This window comes from Gekko japonicus, unplaced genomic scaffold, assembly GCF_001447785.1.
Source record: "Gekko japonicus isolate JY-2015 unplaced genomic scaffold, Gekko_japonicus_V1.1 scaffold128, whole genome shotgun sequence".
Lineage (NCBI taxonomy): Eukaryota > Metazoa > Chordata > Lepidosauria > Squamata > Gekkonidae > Gekko > Gekko japonicus.
The window spans coordinates 1,399,579-1,418,278 of record NW_015173126.1 but is presented as its reverse complement, the minus strand read 5'-3'; positions in this window follow the sequence as shown (position 1 = coordinate 1,418,278).

Below are 18,700 nucleotides of genomic sequence, written 5' to 3'. Positions count from 1 at the left end.
TATTTGTGCTCCCCTTTTGTGTGTGTGTGTGTGTGTGTCTTTCTGATAAGGGAGAAGAGTCCATTGTAAAGGCCTGGCATGGAAGCAGGCCTAAGGAATCAGATCTATGGATCCTCAGGCCCACTACTGGCAACCGGTGCATGAGGTCCACCGACCTCTGCCGGGTTTCTTTCACCCCTTCCAACAATCTTTCCTGCTTCTCTGCAGGTAGAAACTCTTTGGCCATCCTTGTTTGAATCTTGGCCCTGAAGTGGGCTATGTCCCTGGAGGGTGTGAGATTATTACTATTATTTTAGCACACTGACCAGGCGTCCAGGTGCCTGAAGAGATTGGTGTCCTAGCTCACCTCCGCTGCCTCCTAGGCTCTGTGGAGGATATCATCCAGGTGAGGATAAAGGTGGATTCATTGTTGTTGTAGGTAGGCTACTAGAACTACCAGGACCTTGGCAAACTCCCTTGGAGACGATGTCAGCCCAAAGGGCCTTGCATTGGAAATTCTGGCCCTGAGAAGTCAAAAAGGGAAGAGCTGTCTGGAAGGTGGAACACGCAGGCAAACATCTTGAAGGGAGGTCTAAGGACGTCATGTGGTCGTCCCACTGAATACGCTGCAGAATGCAGTGAAGTAATTTTAAACTGGAACTTGTGCTTCTTTACCCATAGATCAAGACGGGCCGCTGTGTCAGTCTGTCTGTAGCAGTAGAAAAGAGCAAGAGCCCAGAAGCGCCTTAAAGACTACCAAAATATGTGGCAGGGTGAGACACTCTCGCTTCTTCAGATACCCAGAGCTTCAATTCTTTCCGATTTAGGATTGCTCTCCAGTCCCTGGCTCTTTTGGGGACTACAAACAGAATGGAATAAATCCCATGGAAATGCTGTTCTAAGGGCACTGGTTTCACTGCCCCTATGTGCATTAAATGTTGGATAGGTCACAACAGAAGAAAAGGTGCCTCTGTTCTGTCTTGGGAAGTGGGGAAACACAAAAGTGAGGAAACAGCTGGAATTGACCCCCAACCATATAGGCAGCTGGTTACCTGATACTGGGTAAATTGGTGGAAACCATTATTAAGGAAAGAATTAGTAGGCACATAGATGAACAAAACCTATTGAGGCAGACTCAACATGGGTTCTGTAAGGGAAGATCTTGTCTCACTAACCTGTTAATGTTCTTTGAGGGGGTGAACAAACATGTGGACAAGGGGGCTCCAATAGATATTATTTACCTTGACTTCCAGAAAGCTTTTGATAAAGTTCCTCATCAAAGGCTCCTAAGTAAGCTCAAAAATCATGGGATAGAAGGACAAGTTCTTTTATGGATCAAAAACTGGCTAGTTCATAGAAAACAGAGAGTGAGTGTAGGTGGGCAATTTTCTCAGTGGAGGGTGGTAAGCAGTGGGGTACCGCAGGGATCAGTACTTGGTCCACTGCTTTTTAACTTGTTCATTAATGATTTGGAGTTGGGAGTAAGCAGTGAAGTGGCTAAATTTGCGGATGATACGAAGTTGTTCAGGGTGGTGAAAACCAGTGAGGATTGTGAGGCACTCCAAAGGGATCTGTCAAGGATGGGCAAGTGGGCGGCAACATGGCAAATGGGGTTCAATGTAGCCAAGTGCAAAGTGATGCACATTGGAGCCAAAAATCCTAACTATAAATACATGTTGATGGGGTCCGAATTGGCAGAGACTAAGAGAGATCTTGGAGTCATAGTAGATAACTCACTGAAAATGTCGAGACAGTGTGTGACTGCAATAAAAAAAAGGCCAATGCTATGCTGGGGATTATTAGGAAGGGTACTGAAAACAGATCAGCCAGTATCATAATGCCCCTGTATAAATTAATGGTGCAACCTCATTTGGAATACTGTGTACAGTTCTGGTCACCACACCTTAAAAAGGATATTATAGCTTTGGAAAAAGTGCAGAAAAGGGCAACTCAAATGATAAAAGGGTTGGAACACTTTCCCTATGAAGAAAGGTTAAAGCGCTTGGGGCTCTTTAGCTTAGAGAAATGATGACTGAGGGGTGACATTATTGAGGTTTATAAGATTATGCATGGGATAGAGCAAATAGAGAAAGAGGTACTTTTCTCCCTTTCTCACAATACAAGGACTCGTGGGCACTCAATGAAATTGCTGAGCAGTCAGGTTAGAACGTATAAAAGGAAGTACTTCTTAACCCCAAGAGTGATTAACACTTGGAATTCACTGCCACAGGAGGTGGTGGCAGCTACAAGCATGGAGAGCTTCAAGAGGGAATTAGATAAGCATATGGAGCAGAGGTCCATCGGTGGCTATTAGCCACAAGGTATAGATAGGGACTCTGGGGCAAGTGAAGCTCTGTATTTTTGGTGCTGGGGGAGTCAACAGTGGGAGGGCTTCTAAGCGTCCTAGCCCCACTGGTGGACCTCCTGATGGCACCTGGTATTTTTGGCCACTGTGTGACAGAGTGTTGGACTAAATGGGCCATTGGCCTGATCCAACATGTGGGTTTTTTTGTTCTTATGTGTACATTTGAGGTTAAAGTTTTTAACTTTAAATATTTGATGATGAAATCTGAACAGGCAGTAGCTGATCAGCAATAAATATTAGAATCATGAGCTTAACAAAAGTGAAAAATGCAAATTCTGTGCTAGGGATTATGAAGTGAATTAAAATAAAACAGCCAGCATCATAGTACCACAGGTACAGGCATTTATTACAGCAACAAGCCATAGAACACACACGCTTAAATATAACATTCATATAACTGAATTTATGGCAATAAAATAAAACTCTATAAAATACAGTTGAGCGTAATGAAATAAAGGAAGCGCATAAAACAGAGACTATTAAGCAACTATTATTATATATTTGTATGGATTTATGGTGAAGCCATATTTAGAGTCTTGGGTGCAGTTCTGGCTACCATATCTTAAACAGGATATTGTGGCACTGGAAAATGTGTAGAGCACGCTTTTTAAAATGATCAAGGATTTAGAGCATCTTCGGTATAAGGAAAAGAAGGAATTTAGGGCTTTTTAAGTATGGAAAGAAGCTGCGGTGGCTTGTACAGTATTTAATGTGTTAAAAGACAGCTTGCTACTTGTTTGCTCATTTATATCATGCCCATAGCCAGGATTTTGTAGCTTCTTTGGGGCAATTTTTTTCTGGTAGGGTTGTAATTTTTGCCATTATTTTTCTGTCTGTACACAACTGTACAAAACAATCTGTGTCCCTAGAACAATCTGTGGCCCTTTTTCTCACCCTGATCTTGCAGTAGATTCTCCCAAATGCAAAACACATTTGGCAGATATTGGGGGGGGGGGGATGAGGCAGGAAGGGGAACCTAGTACTGATCCCCCCCATTTCTTTTTTCCTTGCTCCCCCTCCCCAAACCACACGATAGCCGAATGTCTGTCTTCCAAGACTGGAATGACTTACTCAAGAATAAACTCTCACTATAATAGTACCGATCTTCAAAAAGGGAGATTGCCAGCTCCCAAGTAACTACAGACCAATAAGTCTTTTGTCCATTGTTGGGAAGCTCTATGCCAAACATTTGGCTACAAAGCTTAAGTCTTGGATATTAGAGCAGCAAGTCCTTGGGATAGAGCAGATTGGGTTTTGTCAGGGCAAGTCAACCTTAGACCATTGCATTGTCCTTAACCACTTGGTTAATAAATACAAATCAGGGAAGGGTATGAAATTATATGCGGCTTTCCTGGATCTCAAGGGTTCCTTTGATTCGGTGCCCAGGGATATTCTGTGGGAGAAATTAAGTGACATGGGGATAGACAAGCGACTACTGTTCTTGATTAAAAACCTGCATTCTGGAAACACCTGTCAGATTAGGGCTACCTATAGCATACCGAATTCGCTTCAAGGTGCTGGTGCTCACCTTTAAAGCCCTCTATGGTCAGGGCGCCAACCCTGTTTAACCTCTTCTTAAATGATTTAGACCCCTTCATGAGGAGTATTGATGGCCATTGCCCTAAACTGGGTGAGAGGCATGTCCCGTTACTTTTGTATGCGGATGATGCTGTCCTGCTCTCTCTCTCAGAAATGGGGATGAAAAGGATGCTTGCACAAGCTCTTGCTTATTGCAATAAGAACAAGTTGTCCCTGAACTTCGATAAATCCAAAATCATTGTGTTCGAGAAAAGTTGGAAGCCCATTAAGTGGGTTATACAGGGGAAAAAAATTGAACAAGTCAAAAGCCATAGATACCTGGGCATCTATTTCAATTATACTAACAGCTGGGCTACACATATTAAAGATGCAGTTAAGTCATCAACTAACAACACCCTTGCTATTGCCCGTTTCTTTTACACCAAAGGACATCAATATATTCCCACTGCTCTTAAAGTATTTAACCATAAAATACCCGCCAAACTGCTTTATGGTATCCCAATTTGGGTCTCAGCTTGTAATGAAGCTGTAGAACGTGTTCAATCTAAGTTCCTAAAGAAAATCTTGGGGCTACCAGCTTGCGTACCATATGCAGCTATGTGCCTGGAGACAACCCAAAGACGGTTAATTACGATGGCATGGACCATAACCTTCAAATTTTGGCTGCGCCTTCATTTTAGATCTGGCCCAAACAGTCTTGTGGTGCACATGTTAACTGAATCCCATCTATCGACTTGGTTGATTAATCTAGAGAAAAAAATTTCTATAATCGGCTTTAGTTTTGATGACTTGGTACTTTTGTCTGAGCAGAAGGCTTTTGCCTTACTCAAACAAAGACTCCTCGATATAGAGGTGCAAGACCTGAGAAGACTTGCGCACAGACATTGCTCTCCTGTGAGTATGGGACTTTCTTTTAGCCATATTTCCTCAGGATACCTGGCAAGACTGATTCAGCCCCATCTTCGTAGGGCTTTCATGCTAGCACGGTTCGACGTCCTTCCCTCAGCTGTTCTATCGGGAAGGTTCAACAAAATTCCCTATAAAGATAGATTGTGCCCCTGTGGGATGGGGGAAATCGAATCCATTGGACATGTGCTATTGTCCTGTAAATTCCACTGTGACATCCGTGTTGTTTTTATTGAACCTGTGTTGGACCCCCTTTTGGGCCAATCTGATGAGCATAAAATTAGTTCTTTATTGTCTTCGGACAATATAGAAATTCTGGAACCTGTAGCAAATTTCTTTTATGAGGTATCTAGGAGGAGAGGCTCATATTAAGGCCATTCGGAATGTGATACCCCTCCAGCCTATCTTGAGGCTCTATGCTGCATGTGTATTTGATATTTTATGCCAATAAAGGTGTTGTATTTGTATTTGTAACTCTCACAGGATCCAGCTGCAAGGCTTTTCTCTACTGTTGCAGCCTTGGAGCCCCCCTTCTCCTTCCCCATTCAGAAGCAAACCCTATTTTAACTCTTGCAGAGCTGCAGACCCAGGAAAGAGGCTTCCTACCCTTCCCAGGCTGTTCAGCTCCCTTAGAAAGCAGGGTGGTTGAGCCAAGCCACCTGGACGAATTCCTGTGGGGCTGTCCCACTGTAGCTACCGGTCTGATTTATATACTTAAAACATTTCTATTCATCATCTCTCTCAAAGCACCTGAGGTGGGTGGCAATAAAACAAAAAATGTGTACATAGCAAGACATATATACCAAACTTAAAACAGATTTAAGAACCACAAATAAGACCATAATGAGTGCAAATTGAATCATGGTACATTAAAAACCCTTTTTAAAAGTTCAGTCTTGCTATGGTTCTGGAAAGCCGTTGAAGTGGAAGCATCCCTCACATCAGCAGGTTTTGGAAGGTCATTCCACAATGCAGGCACCACCACAGATAAAGCCCTAGTATGGGCAGCCAAAGTCTGAATTTAGCTGAAGGATTATGAAGAAGAAGAAGAGATTGGATTTATACCCCGCCCTCCACTACCCGAAGGAGTCTCAGAGCAGCTTGTTTCCCTTCCCCATAACAGACACCTTGTGAGGGAGGAGGGGCTGAGAGAGCTCTTTCAAGAACTGCCCTTGAGAGAACAGCTATGAGAGAACTTGTGACTGCCCCAAGGTCATGCCAGCAGCTGCATGTGGAGGAGTGAGGAATCCAACCTGGTTCTCCCAGATTGAAGTCCGTGCTCCTAACCATTATCCAGCAGGTATCAAACCTATGTGATTGATCTGTGAAAAGACTTTAGCCAGCACAGGTGACCACCAATCAGGGAAGGCTTTATATGTGTCTGGGGGAATCAAATCTGCCCCGGGCGATTTCCCAGAGGTTAAAGAGGCTATTATGTTTCTAATATCAGATTCCGGGACAGGATCCCACTTGGGGAGACTAGCTACGTCTGTAGAAGAAATGTGGGGTTCATTACCTGATATGCACGAATCAGGCTGACAGAGAGAGCCACTTCTTTTATCAGACACTAATTCCCAGAAACAAGAATAATTCTTTTCAATGACCGCACGATCCAGCTCATTCCAGAGTAGTATGATTTGATTTCTTCTGCTTGTTTAGGTTTTTATATTGAGAGATTAATTGTAAAAGGCGAGACAATAATGCCCCATCTGTATTATATCTAGTTTGTCTCATGGTATGGACCTTCTTAAGCTCTTTACACTTGTGGTCATACCATCCACTCTTTACAGTTGAATTTGGTTTTATGGGCTTATTGTTTATAAAGTATGGCTTAAGTTATGCATTGATTTCAACAAAGATCTTGGGACTTCCAGTTTTGGCGCGTTGATGGTGGGCACACTCCTCTGAAGCTCCGGAAGAAGAAGAGATTGTATTTATACCCCTCCCTTCACTTGGAGTCTCAGAGCAGCTTACAAACTCCTTTCCCTTCCCCTCCCCACAACAGACACCCTGTGAGGTGGGTGGGGCTGTGAGAACTCTGACACAAACTGCTCTTGCAGGAAAAGCAAGCTTGTGACTGACCCAAGGTCACATCAGCAGGTGCAAGTGGAGGAGTGGGGAATCAAACCCGGTTCTCCCAGATTAGAGTCCACACACTTAACCACTACACCAAACTGACTTAACCACTACACCAAACGGAGAGAGCACCCTGTGGACTTCCGGTTGATGGCGGCATGCTTGCGGACTCACCTCCCGGACCTCCCGGGGGTGTCTCCGTGCTCTGGCAGAAGGAGGGGGCGAGCAGGCTCGTAACCCCCCCAGGGGCCCGGTGAGGAGACCCTGGCCAAGGAGCTTTGAGGGGTAGCCTCTTCGATGGCGGAATGCCAGAGAATTGAGGTGCCCCTTTGCTCCAGTGGTTCTTCCAGCCGAGAGACCGAATGGTACAAGTGAAGCTAACCGAGTCAAGTGCAGGAGATCGGGCATGAAAAATGATGAAAGAAGCATGGTTGGAAGGCCAACTATGAACGTGAGTCAACTGGGAAACAATTTTTGAAAGAAAAGATGCTCCCTACCCTACTCTGCGGAACGGGAAAAGCGAGTGGGGGGGGGACGCCTCCCATGCGCATAAACTGTTGAGTGAAAGGGGGGGAGCAGAAGAGAAACACGATTAAATTGCCCAGAAGTACTTACCCAATCGAGCTAAGCAGTCAAGCGCATATTCAGAGACTTTTAAAAACTTTCCGAAAGTAAACAAACGGGAAAAAGATGGCGGGGAAGTGGGACAAAGACAAAGGGTTAGGGTTAGGGTTTATTGAGATCTTGAACCCTCCCATCTCATTGTCATGTCTGCTTTCTCTATCTCTCCTCTATCTCCTTTTTTTCAGGTTACTCCTTCCTGTCCCTGTTTCCTCTTATTCTCGTTAATGACTTGTTCTGATTTTTACAGTTTATTGTAGTGGTTCAGTTATCTAGATTGTTTGAAAAGTTTACTGCTTATTGGAGTTCCATAACTGAGCCAAGGGGCATGTCCCACCTAGAGGACAGGAAGTGAAGTTTTGGTTCCTGCCTCCCTAAGGATAGGGTGGGAAACACCCAGCAAGATGTCCTCCTTCATGTCAGAGGAGAGGACCCTTCACAGTAAGTACCAATGGCCTGTTCCCAGTGTGTGGGGGGCAGAAGGGGTAGATTTCAGTGAGATATTTTGATGGGGAAAAGTCAGAAGAGAAAATTTAATTGTGTATTGTTTTGTTCTTAAATCCTGAATGTAATTGATAGATAGGAAGGAAAGCTTCAATTCTTTTGCTTATTTGTGTGAGCAGCACAGTGTGTAATTGACTATGAATGAATTCTAGTTTTGTTGGAATGAAGACACTACTCAGTGAGACAGCAGTTTTTCTGAGGTCAGAGATAAGTAGCTGTTACTCCAAGGACATCTAAACAATGAAAGTGCTTCACTGTAGAACTCGTTGAGAACTACAACATGGTAGTTCAAGTTTTTGGCTCCAAAGAAATGGAAAGGGTTTATTTAGGCTGTTGAAGTTCCATGGAAGAGGTTTAATTGACTATATTTTTTCAGTAGTTCATGCCTAACATTTGTTTTCTTTGTGATTGAAAATAATGACTGTGTTTTCAAGGACTTAGATGACAATTCCAAGGTGTGCCAAGAGTTCTCTACCAGGATACACCAAGAGGAGCTTGCATATTCAGGGTTTCTATAGCGTTTCCCAACTAACAAACCAGTTCTGGAATCCATTGGATTAAGTTACTTCAATCAATTACTTGTTCAATTTATTTGCCTTGCTATACATTTAGCAGTTGTTATGGCCATTCTGTTTTGCTGTACAAAGTGAAGAAATAACTTAAACAATCGCACCTTTCTAAACCATTCAACTCAGTAGGCTTAAAAGGGTGTACCTCGGCTCTGCTTAAGATTGCACTATATTGGTTTTCCCCTACCCTGGATAGGCCAAGCAAGCCTGACCTCGCCAGATCTTGAAAACTACGTAGGTCAGCCCTGCCTAATATTTTAATGGGAGTTCTCCAAGGAATACCAGGGTCATGACATAGAGGCAGACAATGGCAAACCACCTCCAAACATCCCTTGCCTTGAAAACCCTATGGGGTTGCCATAAGTCAGCCATGACTTGATGGCTAAATAAATAAATCTGCTTTAGCCTTCAGTTTTATAGCTGAAGGTGCATGCTTCATAGGCAGCCATTGATGGCCTATGCAGATCGCAATGCCTGAATAAAAACAAGCATGGCAAGGAAGGCTGAATAAATATTTTGATCATTTTAAATATTGCAAAAGATGCAGGTTTTTAAAAACTGACCGGCAATATGTATTTTGCAAAACAGAAAAACGTAATAATAGGTAGCATACAACTTTAATAGTTAACTACAACTACTAAATAAAATGTCAACATCTTTTTAAAAAATGTAGATACCTAGTAATTTATATCATGCTTGTTGAATTATGCCCCTCCAAGTTTTTATAGTGAATCCACTTAGTGTTAAATTCTACTGACTTGCCTTGTTTGACCTTTTGAATTTGATGTGTCAGTTTATTCACTACTAATGAATATTATATGAAGCTGCCTTATACTGCGTCAGCCCATCTTGTTCAGTACTTTCTCCTCTAACTGGCAGCTGTTCTCTAGGGACAGAGAAAGGGACGTTTCCAGCATGAGCTACCTGAGATCCTTTTAACTGGAGATGCTGAGGACTGAACTATGAAAACTATGGATTGAACCTAAATTCTTCTGCATGCCAAGCATGTGCTCTCTGCCACTTAGTCATGGACCCTCCTTAATGGTTCCAAGCCTTTTTCATATTAGCCCTGTAATGATAGCAGCATATTGCTTTCCCATTGGTTAGCAATCTCTATTCTAGCTATAGTTAGAAATAATGAAATCTGTTCCCTCTCTTCAAAAATATCTTGCATGTAATCAGGGTGTATGGTATATATATTAAATGGCATACATTTATTTTATTTACTTTATTTATACCTCCACTTTTCTCCCCAGTGGGGACCCAAGATTGCTTAAAGCATTCTCCCTTTCTCTATTTTATGCTCACAAGAACCCTGTGAGGTAGGTTAGGGCTGAGGATGTGGCCCAAGGTCACCCAGTGAGCTTCCACTGCAGCGTGGGGATCTGAACCTGGGTCTCCCAGACCCTAGTCCAGTACTAACCACTGCACTATGTTGGCTCTCATCTGGGATTAATTACTCTATTTTGTTTGTTTGTTTAATTGAATGCCAAATGATTGGACCTTGTTGTCAAATGATTGTATTTTTGTGCAGGTCTACTATATATGATACAATACACATTTTATCAGAACTTCTCCAACGTTTGTTGATAGGTGTCTTGTATATTAATTGAGCCAAATATCAATATAATTAAAGTTTGGAAATGACTGCTGCTGTTTTAAGACTGGAAGTGATTTTTCACATGCCATTTTAAACTTTTCTGGTGATCCACTGTAGTTGTAAATAATCATTTCTCCAGTGGTTCTGGTAGTGGGGCAGTCCTCACCAATGGGGTAATCTCCTCTCCTCTGGAAGCAGGGTCGAACAGCAGAATTTGATCCTGGAGGGGAAGGGCTTGCCCACAGATCCTCAGTTTTTCCGGCCCTGCTGGCGTCTGAGTCGCGGTAAGATAAGGTGTAATGAGGGGGGACGCCTCTTCGTTAACTAAGAAGTCCTTGTTCCCCCCGCCGTTCCCCCCCCTCCTTGGCTTGACTTTGGAGTAGCCATTTTGAGGCTTCTTTCCCTTCTGTTTTGCAGGGGGCAGACGTCATTTTCCACCTCACAGTTTTGGTGGGGGGAAAATGGCGCATAGGGCAGGCCTCTCCACCATGCCTGAGCTTGAGGGTGTGGTAGGTGGATCTGCCTTTTCTGCCGCTTCCATGTCTCTTCCTCCCCCAGATGACACGCAGTGCGGGGAAGGAAGCGGTAATATGGATGTGGATCTTTCAGGGGCTGACGCAAAGTCTACCCTTCTCGAGTGGATTAGAACCGAAATGAGGAGGGAGATCAGAGTGGCCATGCAGGAACCACAGGCTACTGCAGCTGGCCCTGATAGAGAGTCTTTCACGGCCCCTAGGGCCAAAAGGAGGAAGAAGACAGAGATACCAACTAGGCAGTCCAGCAATAGAGAATTAAGTCCTCAGTTAGAAGATATATCTGGAGACTCAGAGAGTTCAGAGATTTCTTCTTCCAAGGAGGAGGGGAAACTCTCTGATGAGGAGGAGGAAGCGGTCACATCCTCACAAACCAGACTTTTCCCTCAAGAGCTGTATTCCAGATTGCTCCCTAAAGTACTTAGAGTGCTAGAGTTGAATGCACCGTTCAGGACAGATGGGTACTGGACACCATGACCAACGGGTACTCACTAGAATTTGACACCTTACCTCCGAGACGTTTCCTCCAGGTTCCGAAGAACCGATCCAGCCAAAAACACAGGATGTTACTGGGGGCCATTCGACATTTGTTAGAGATCGGAGCCATAGAACCCCGTACCACGGGATCAACAGGCTCAGGGGGTTTACTCTGTACTCTTCATGGTCCCAAAAAAGAACGGGGATGACAGGGCTATATTAGATTTGAAGTGGGTGAATCGTTGGGTCCAAACAAAGAGATTCAAGATGGAGACTCTCAAGTCAACATTGTTAGCCATACAGAAGGGGGAATATATGGCATCCATAGATCTATTGGAGGCCTATTTGCATGTCCCCATAAGGGAGACCCATCGCAAATTTCTTCATTTTTCCTACAACAACAGTCATTTCCAACACAGGGCTCTCCCCTTTCGTCTCAATTTTTTCCCCAGGGTGTTCACCAAGATTCTGGTGGCGCTGGTGGCTCACGCTACAAGACAGGGTCTTCCTGACTCAGGTGAGACAAATAAAGTTCAGATCCTAGTGACAATGGTTTTGACACATCAACAGGTGAAGGTTATGACCCTGGCTCAATTGCAAGGGCTGATAGTATCTTGTCAGGAGACCCTTCAATGGGCCAGGTTTCACATTCACCCTCTTAGAGATTTCTGCTACCTTTCCAGGACGTGATTGCTCACAAGAGTCTGAAACTAGTTACCTTACCTGAGACCCTCAGGTTGGAACTGGGATGGTGCCTGGACCCGAAGAGATTCCTACCAGGAGTACCATTTCAGGAACCAAGAAAAGAGATTTTGACGACGGACGTGTGTCTGTTGGGTTGGGGAGCGCATCTGAAGAACAGGATGGCTCAAGGTGTCTGGTCGCCCGAGGAACAGTCCCATAGTATAAATTTCTTGTAGTTGCAAACGATCAAATTTGGATTGTGGAGCTTTCAGAGCTCATTGAAGGACTGCCATGTATTAGTGCAGACAGACAGTATGACTGCGAAAGCATATATAAACAGGCAGGGCGAGACCAGATTTCAGTCTCTCCATGCGGAAGCCTGCCATCTGCTGCAATGGGCAGAAAAATATCTGCAGTCGATCAAGGCGGTTCATGTTCCAGGCCAGGACAATGTACTGGCAGACTGGCTGAGCCGCAGAACTCTGGTCTTCCACAGGGATCAGTACTTGGTCCACTGCTTTTTAAATTGTTCATTAATGATTTGGAGTTGGGAGTAAGCAGTGAAGTGGCTAAATTTGCGGATGATACAAAGTTGTTCAGGGTGGTGAAAACCAGTGAGGATTGTGAGGCACTCCAAAGGGATCTGTCAAAGATGGGCAAGTGGGCGTCAACATGGCAAATGGGGTTCAATGTGGCCAAGTGCAAGGTGATGCACATTGGAGCCAAAAATCCTAAATATAAATACACATTGATGGGGTCTGAACTGGCAGAGACAGATCAAGAGAGAGATCTTGGAGTTGTAGTAGATAACTCACTGAAAATGTCGAGACAGTGTGTGACTGCAATAAAGAAGGCCAATGCTATGCTGGGGATTATTAGGAAGGGTATTGAAAACAGATCAGCCAATATAATAATGCCCCTATATAAATCAATGGTGCGACCTCATCTGGAATACTGTGTGCAATTCTGGTCACCACACCCTAAAAAGGATATTATAGCTTTGGAAAAAGTGCAGAAAAGAGCAACTCGAATGATAAAAGGGTTGGAACACTTTCCCTATGAGGAAAGGTTAAAGCGCTTAGGGCTCTTTAGCTTGGAGAAAAGACGACTGAGGGGTGACATGATCGAGGTTTATAAGATTATGCATGGGAAAGAGCAGGTAAAGAAAGAGGTACTTTTCTCCCTTTCTCACAATACAAGAACCCGTGGGCACTCCATGAAATTGCTGAGCGGTCGGGTTAGAACGGATAAAAGGAAGTACTTCTTCACCCAAAGAGTGATTAACACATGGAATTCACTGCCACAGGAAGTGGTGGGTGCTACAAGCATGGACGGCTTCAAAAGGGAATTAGATAAGCATATGGAGCAGAGGTCCATCAGTGGCTATTAGCCACAAGGTATAGCTAGGGGCTCTGGGGCAAGTGATGCTCTGTCTTCTTGGTGCTGGGGGGGGGTCAACAGTGGGAGGGCTTCTAATGTCCTGGCCCCACTGGTGGACCTCCTGATGGCACTGGTATTTCTGGCCACTGTTGGATACAGAGTGTTGGACTGGATGGGCCTTTGGCCTGATCCAACATTGGCATCTCTTATGTTCTTATGTTCTTATGTTCTTATGATCAGTCCCAATGGATGTTACACAGGGAGGTCTTCTCCCAGATATGCATGAGGTTTTTAACAGCTCCTTATATTCCTTTTTTTAAAGTTGTAATTCTAATTTAGCAGTTAGATTTGGATTTTGTTGAAAGGTCCTAAAGTACTCTCTGAGAGTCAATTTCGCTTGGGTGCACTCATGATCAAACCATTTTTTATTGCTGGAGATCCTATCATGTTTAAGATCTCCAGGTCTCGAGAGCAGAGGCTGGAGATTGGAAATTAATAGGTGTTAATAATCAATTAGAGAGATCCCCCCATCATTATTAGCTGTTAAGACTTGCAGGAAGAACCGGCCATTAGCTGATTGTGTCCAGAGAGAGAAATTTTCACTGATATGAGAAGACCATTTAAGTCTAATCCTCCCTGTCTGTTCCAAAAGCTTAGGCTCTGTCACTTTAGGACAGAGTCAACCCATCAGAGGTCCTAGTGGACCAAAACATTTGAGGGCTAAGGGTAAATGGTTACTTTCTGTTCTTATGTCAATCAGAAAACCAATATAATCATTATAGCGATCTTGTGAGATAAGAACGTAATCAATGGTTGAGTGCTTTAAGTCTGACCAATAAGTGAATTGGCCCGGGTAGTCACCCGATAACAGACAATTCAAAATGACAAAGTTTAGCCTAAAAGCCAATTGAAAAAGGCATGTGCCAGCAAAATTGACAACCGGGTCTAAAGAGAGACACCTGAAGAGTGGCCAGAGTTCATCTTCAGAAATGTGGCCACCTGTACCACTCTCATCAATCAGCTATGCATCAGTATGACCTAACCTTGCATTAAAATCACCAGCAATAATTATGGCAAACGAAGGAAACATGCCTGATATGTGACAAACATACCCTTCCAACTCTTCCCTAGCATTTTAAAAATCAGACTGTTTCATAAAAGGTTGGATGTACACATTAATGCAAATTATCTTAAAATTAGAGAATGATAAACTAACAGCCAGAATCCAATTATTGTTACTTTCCAGTTTCTTTGGGTAACTATTTAACAATGAAGACACCAGAATACTCAGTCCTCCTGAGGGTCTTCCCCCTTTAGGACCGATCGAAGCACATGAATGAAAAGCCATGTAGTTATGAAGCTCAAATGGGTCTTATTTTGTTTAAAATATTTTTTTAAATAAGAAAGCACTGAGGTAAGGCTATCCCCATTCCTTGCAGAGACATAGCATGTTGTCCCTATCATTAGTTCCCAAACAATGCTACTTTAGCTCTAAGGGGAGAAAGTCTATTTTTTTGTCATCTGCAAAGCCACTAAGAGGTCCTAAGAAAAAGGCAGTGCAGTCTGAATTCTCCAGATAAGAGGCCTTTGACAAAGAAGGGGGAGGAACATCAGTCCGACTAGTCAAATCTGGATCCAAGGAGGCTGAAGTTTTGAAAACTGAGGTTGTTGGAATTCCAGTCTCGCACTGAATTGCCTTGGATATATAATTAGGGAAAAGGGGGCAGATCTTGGAATTATTGAAAACTCTAGTAGGGAAAATGCCATATGATCTTAAGATATGTCCTTGCAGCATTAGTAATGTAGGAATCTTCCTGGACTCGAAGGAAAGTAAAACCTTCTGAGTTTTTGGCATATTATTAAGGTGTTCAATCCTCTTTAAGTCAATAAAGAGAGGGTTTTTCCCTAAAAGAGATGTCTCCTTACACAGTTCTTAGTTGACCAATTGATTACCTGGCCTCTGAAAGGACATATAGTTAAATATATTTTGGAATCTTGCAGAGAGTTATAAGGGGCTATGGGGTGCGAAGCTCCTTTTTAAAATTCATTTCCAGCTTGCCAGAGAGCCTGTGAATGGATGCAGAGACGCTGGGACTTTAAAATCTTGGAGGTTCCATTCATCATTTGATGCCTTATCTTTATATTTTGAGGACGCAAGAAGAATAATTTTCTCCAGGAGGCCATGTATGGTATCTAGAGATTTAAAAACACAAGACAAAGTTCTGGCAATTAAATCCAGAAACACAGCTTGTTCAGATAGTATGTCAGAGGAGGCACCTTTTCCTTTCTTAAAGGTAGCTTTCAACTGGGCATTAGGAGTTGAATCCTTGGCAAACCTCTCTGAGTCAGAAGTATTCTTATTTAAAAGATTAGGCAGCTGTTTATCACAGACTTCCTTTATCATAAAGTTATCATCGTCCCTCTCTGCCAGCAGGGAGGAGGAGTTTGAAACTGGGATATTAAAGACATCCTTTCTTTTCTCAGGGAAGAACTCCATAATGTTTGTTTGCTTGGTCAGAGGCAAACAGACTAATTCCTCCCTGTCTTCCAGTTCTCTGAGGCGTTTCCCTGCCCCTTTCTCTCTCTCTGGGAAGTTGTTCGGCTGCTGAGTCATTTCGCACTCCACTGATAAACTATTACAGCTTAAGATCAGAAAACAGCAGCAGCAGCAAGCATAAAGTTTACTTAGCTAATAGAGCCCTTGCTTCAAATAGAAAAATATTTTAAAAGTTTTATGTTTAAAATGTTTAAAACATGTTAAAATGTATTTTTTTTTTTTAAAGGAGACTTTGAGAGTTCAGGAGGGAAGGACCAAGGTGCAGCTTCCACAGATTAATTAGTCCTCTTGCTTCTCACATAAGAGATAAACAATTCACTGGCCAGCTCTAGACAAGGCAAAATAAACTAAAATAGCTGACTAGGTTATAAATAGAAAAAAGAATTCGATAATACTGTCCTGGTCAGACGTAGGACTGCCCCACTACCAGAGCCACCGGAGAACGGAAGATTTGACTTCACTTACTGTGACGCTTCCTTCTCCGTGGCTCTGGAGTGGGGCAGTCCTACCCACCTGAGAGCTGACTCTTGGACCAGCTTCGGAGCTTGGGGTGTGTTCTGGAGAGCAGCGGTAGGGTACCCAGGGGGTTCCTGTAGTAGTTGTTTGTTACTGTACCATTTTTGTCGTTGTTTGGGTGCAATGGTTAATAGACTGGCGCTATTTGTTAAGAGGTGCCGTATTTTATTGTTCTTTTCTTACACTGGAATTTACTTGTGGGGAAGGGGAGCGGTTCCCTTTTTTTTCTGCATGTATGTGAGAGATGTATGGGAGGCATGGCTTGAAAATGGACTGAGGATCTGTGGGCAAGCCCCTCCCCTCCGGGATCAAATTCTGCTGTTCGACCCTGCTTCCGGAGGAGAGGAGATTACCGCATTGGTGAGGACTGCCCCACTCCAGAGCCACTGAGAAGGAAGCTTCACGGTAAGTGAAGTAAAATCTTCCGATATTAAACAATCTGCAGGTCTCCAATACTCTCTTCTCACTTAGAAACTGACTCTACTCCTGGAACTTTCTATTGCTTGGGTAAGTGAGCAGCATAAAATGCTACTTTTGCTTTACTCTGAAATTAAATTAGATTAAATCTAAAAACCTTAGAAGTTGCAGGAGATCTAATATGTTGCATCCTGTGACTGTGTTGTAAAAAGTGGAGTTTCCTCCAGCTCAAGGAGCCAATATAAAAGCTCTTTAATAGTGAAAGAGCCTGTTTTATGGGCAGAAGACTCCATTCTCAAGAAGTAAGCAGTATTGTTAGCCAAACAAAGTAGTTGGATCCAGATCTGTATATGTACTGCTTTTGGTATTTACAATGATTTGCTTCAGGCATCATGTCAAACTGTGGATTGCTGTCATGTGAATATGCCTGGGAGAAGCTTAAGCTTGCAGTCTTCTGATGTTTTCTGATGTATGGCCGAATCTGCATTGTCTTTTCCACCAGTGTCCCAACCTTTTGACTCCGTCTTCAAAAAAGCTGTCTACATTTGGTGTCGTTTTCACACCTCAACAGTGCTAGCATACTTTTGCACGTCCACATATGTTTATCGTCCTTTCAGGGCGGCTCCACTGTCATTGCACCTCTGCACCTCTGCACTGCTTTGAAAGAATCTTCTCCAAACAACATTCAAACAAGCAGAGAGAAAGACGGTGTCACAACAGCACGAAATTGATTTAAAAATGCAAATGCAGATTTGACTGTAGTCTGTAAATTCGAACATTTGAGTGCTCACTCACTCATTTATTAATAAGTTAAATAGCTCTCATCTCAACACTGAACTTGGAGAATTTCAATGCCCCCCTGTATTTTTATTCTTATCTTTTGCTTCTTTTCTTCAGGGCCCTGCAGGATCTGTTACTATTCCGCAGGGCCTGCAAAATGGAGCAGTTCCGCCAGTCCTTTGGGTGAGGTGATGAGCATCCAGGAAAAAAGCTGCCCCCCCCCCCCGCTGAAGATACCATTTTATGCAGCTGGGACAATACAGTCTTAGATTTCAGTGACACCAATATTGGGACTGTACAAACTGATGTATATTGTTTTAATGTGGTTTTAATTAATTATTATTATTACTATTTTGTTGTAATGCCATAAGGCCTAAATGCAAATTGTGATCTGCCTTGAGCCTGTTTGCAGGGAGGGTGGAATATAAATGTGAAAAATAAATTAAATAAATAAAATATACTTTGGTGGGATCTGGACTAACACTGGTTAGGCAGTAGGGTTGCCAGGTCCTACCTGGCAGCCGGGGGAGGAAGGCGGTTTCCAGGGTCCTTCCTGGGATCTTCTGCCACACACACAGTGCACACGTGGTGCAATGACGTCACCTGAAAGTGACGTCATTGCATTGCTGATGTCAGGGGGGGTGACATAAGAACATAAGAACATAAGAACATAAGAGACGCCAATGTTGGATCAGGCCAAAGGCCCATCCAGTCCAACACTCTGTGTCACACAGTGGCCAGAAATACCAGTGCCATCAGGAGGTCCAGCAGTGGGGCCAGGACATTAGAAGCCCTCCCACTGTTGACCCCCCCCAGCAACAAGAAGACAGAGCATCACTTGCCCCAGAGCCCCTAGCTATACCTTGTGGCTAATAGCCACTGATGGACCTCTGCTCCATATGCTTATCTAATTCCCTTTTGAAGCCATCCATGCTTGTAGCACCCACCACTTCCTGTGGCAGTGAATTCCATGTGTTAATCACTCTTTGGGTGAAGAAGTACTTCCTTTTATCCGTTCTAACCCGACCGCTCTGCAGTTTCATGGAGTGCCCACGAGTTCTTGTATTGTGAGAAAGGGAGAAAAGTACCTCTTTCTTTACCTGCTCTTTCCCATGCATAATCTTATAAACCTCGATCATATCACCCCTCAGTCGTCTTTTCTCCAAGCTAAAGAGCCCTAAGCGCTTTAACCTTTCC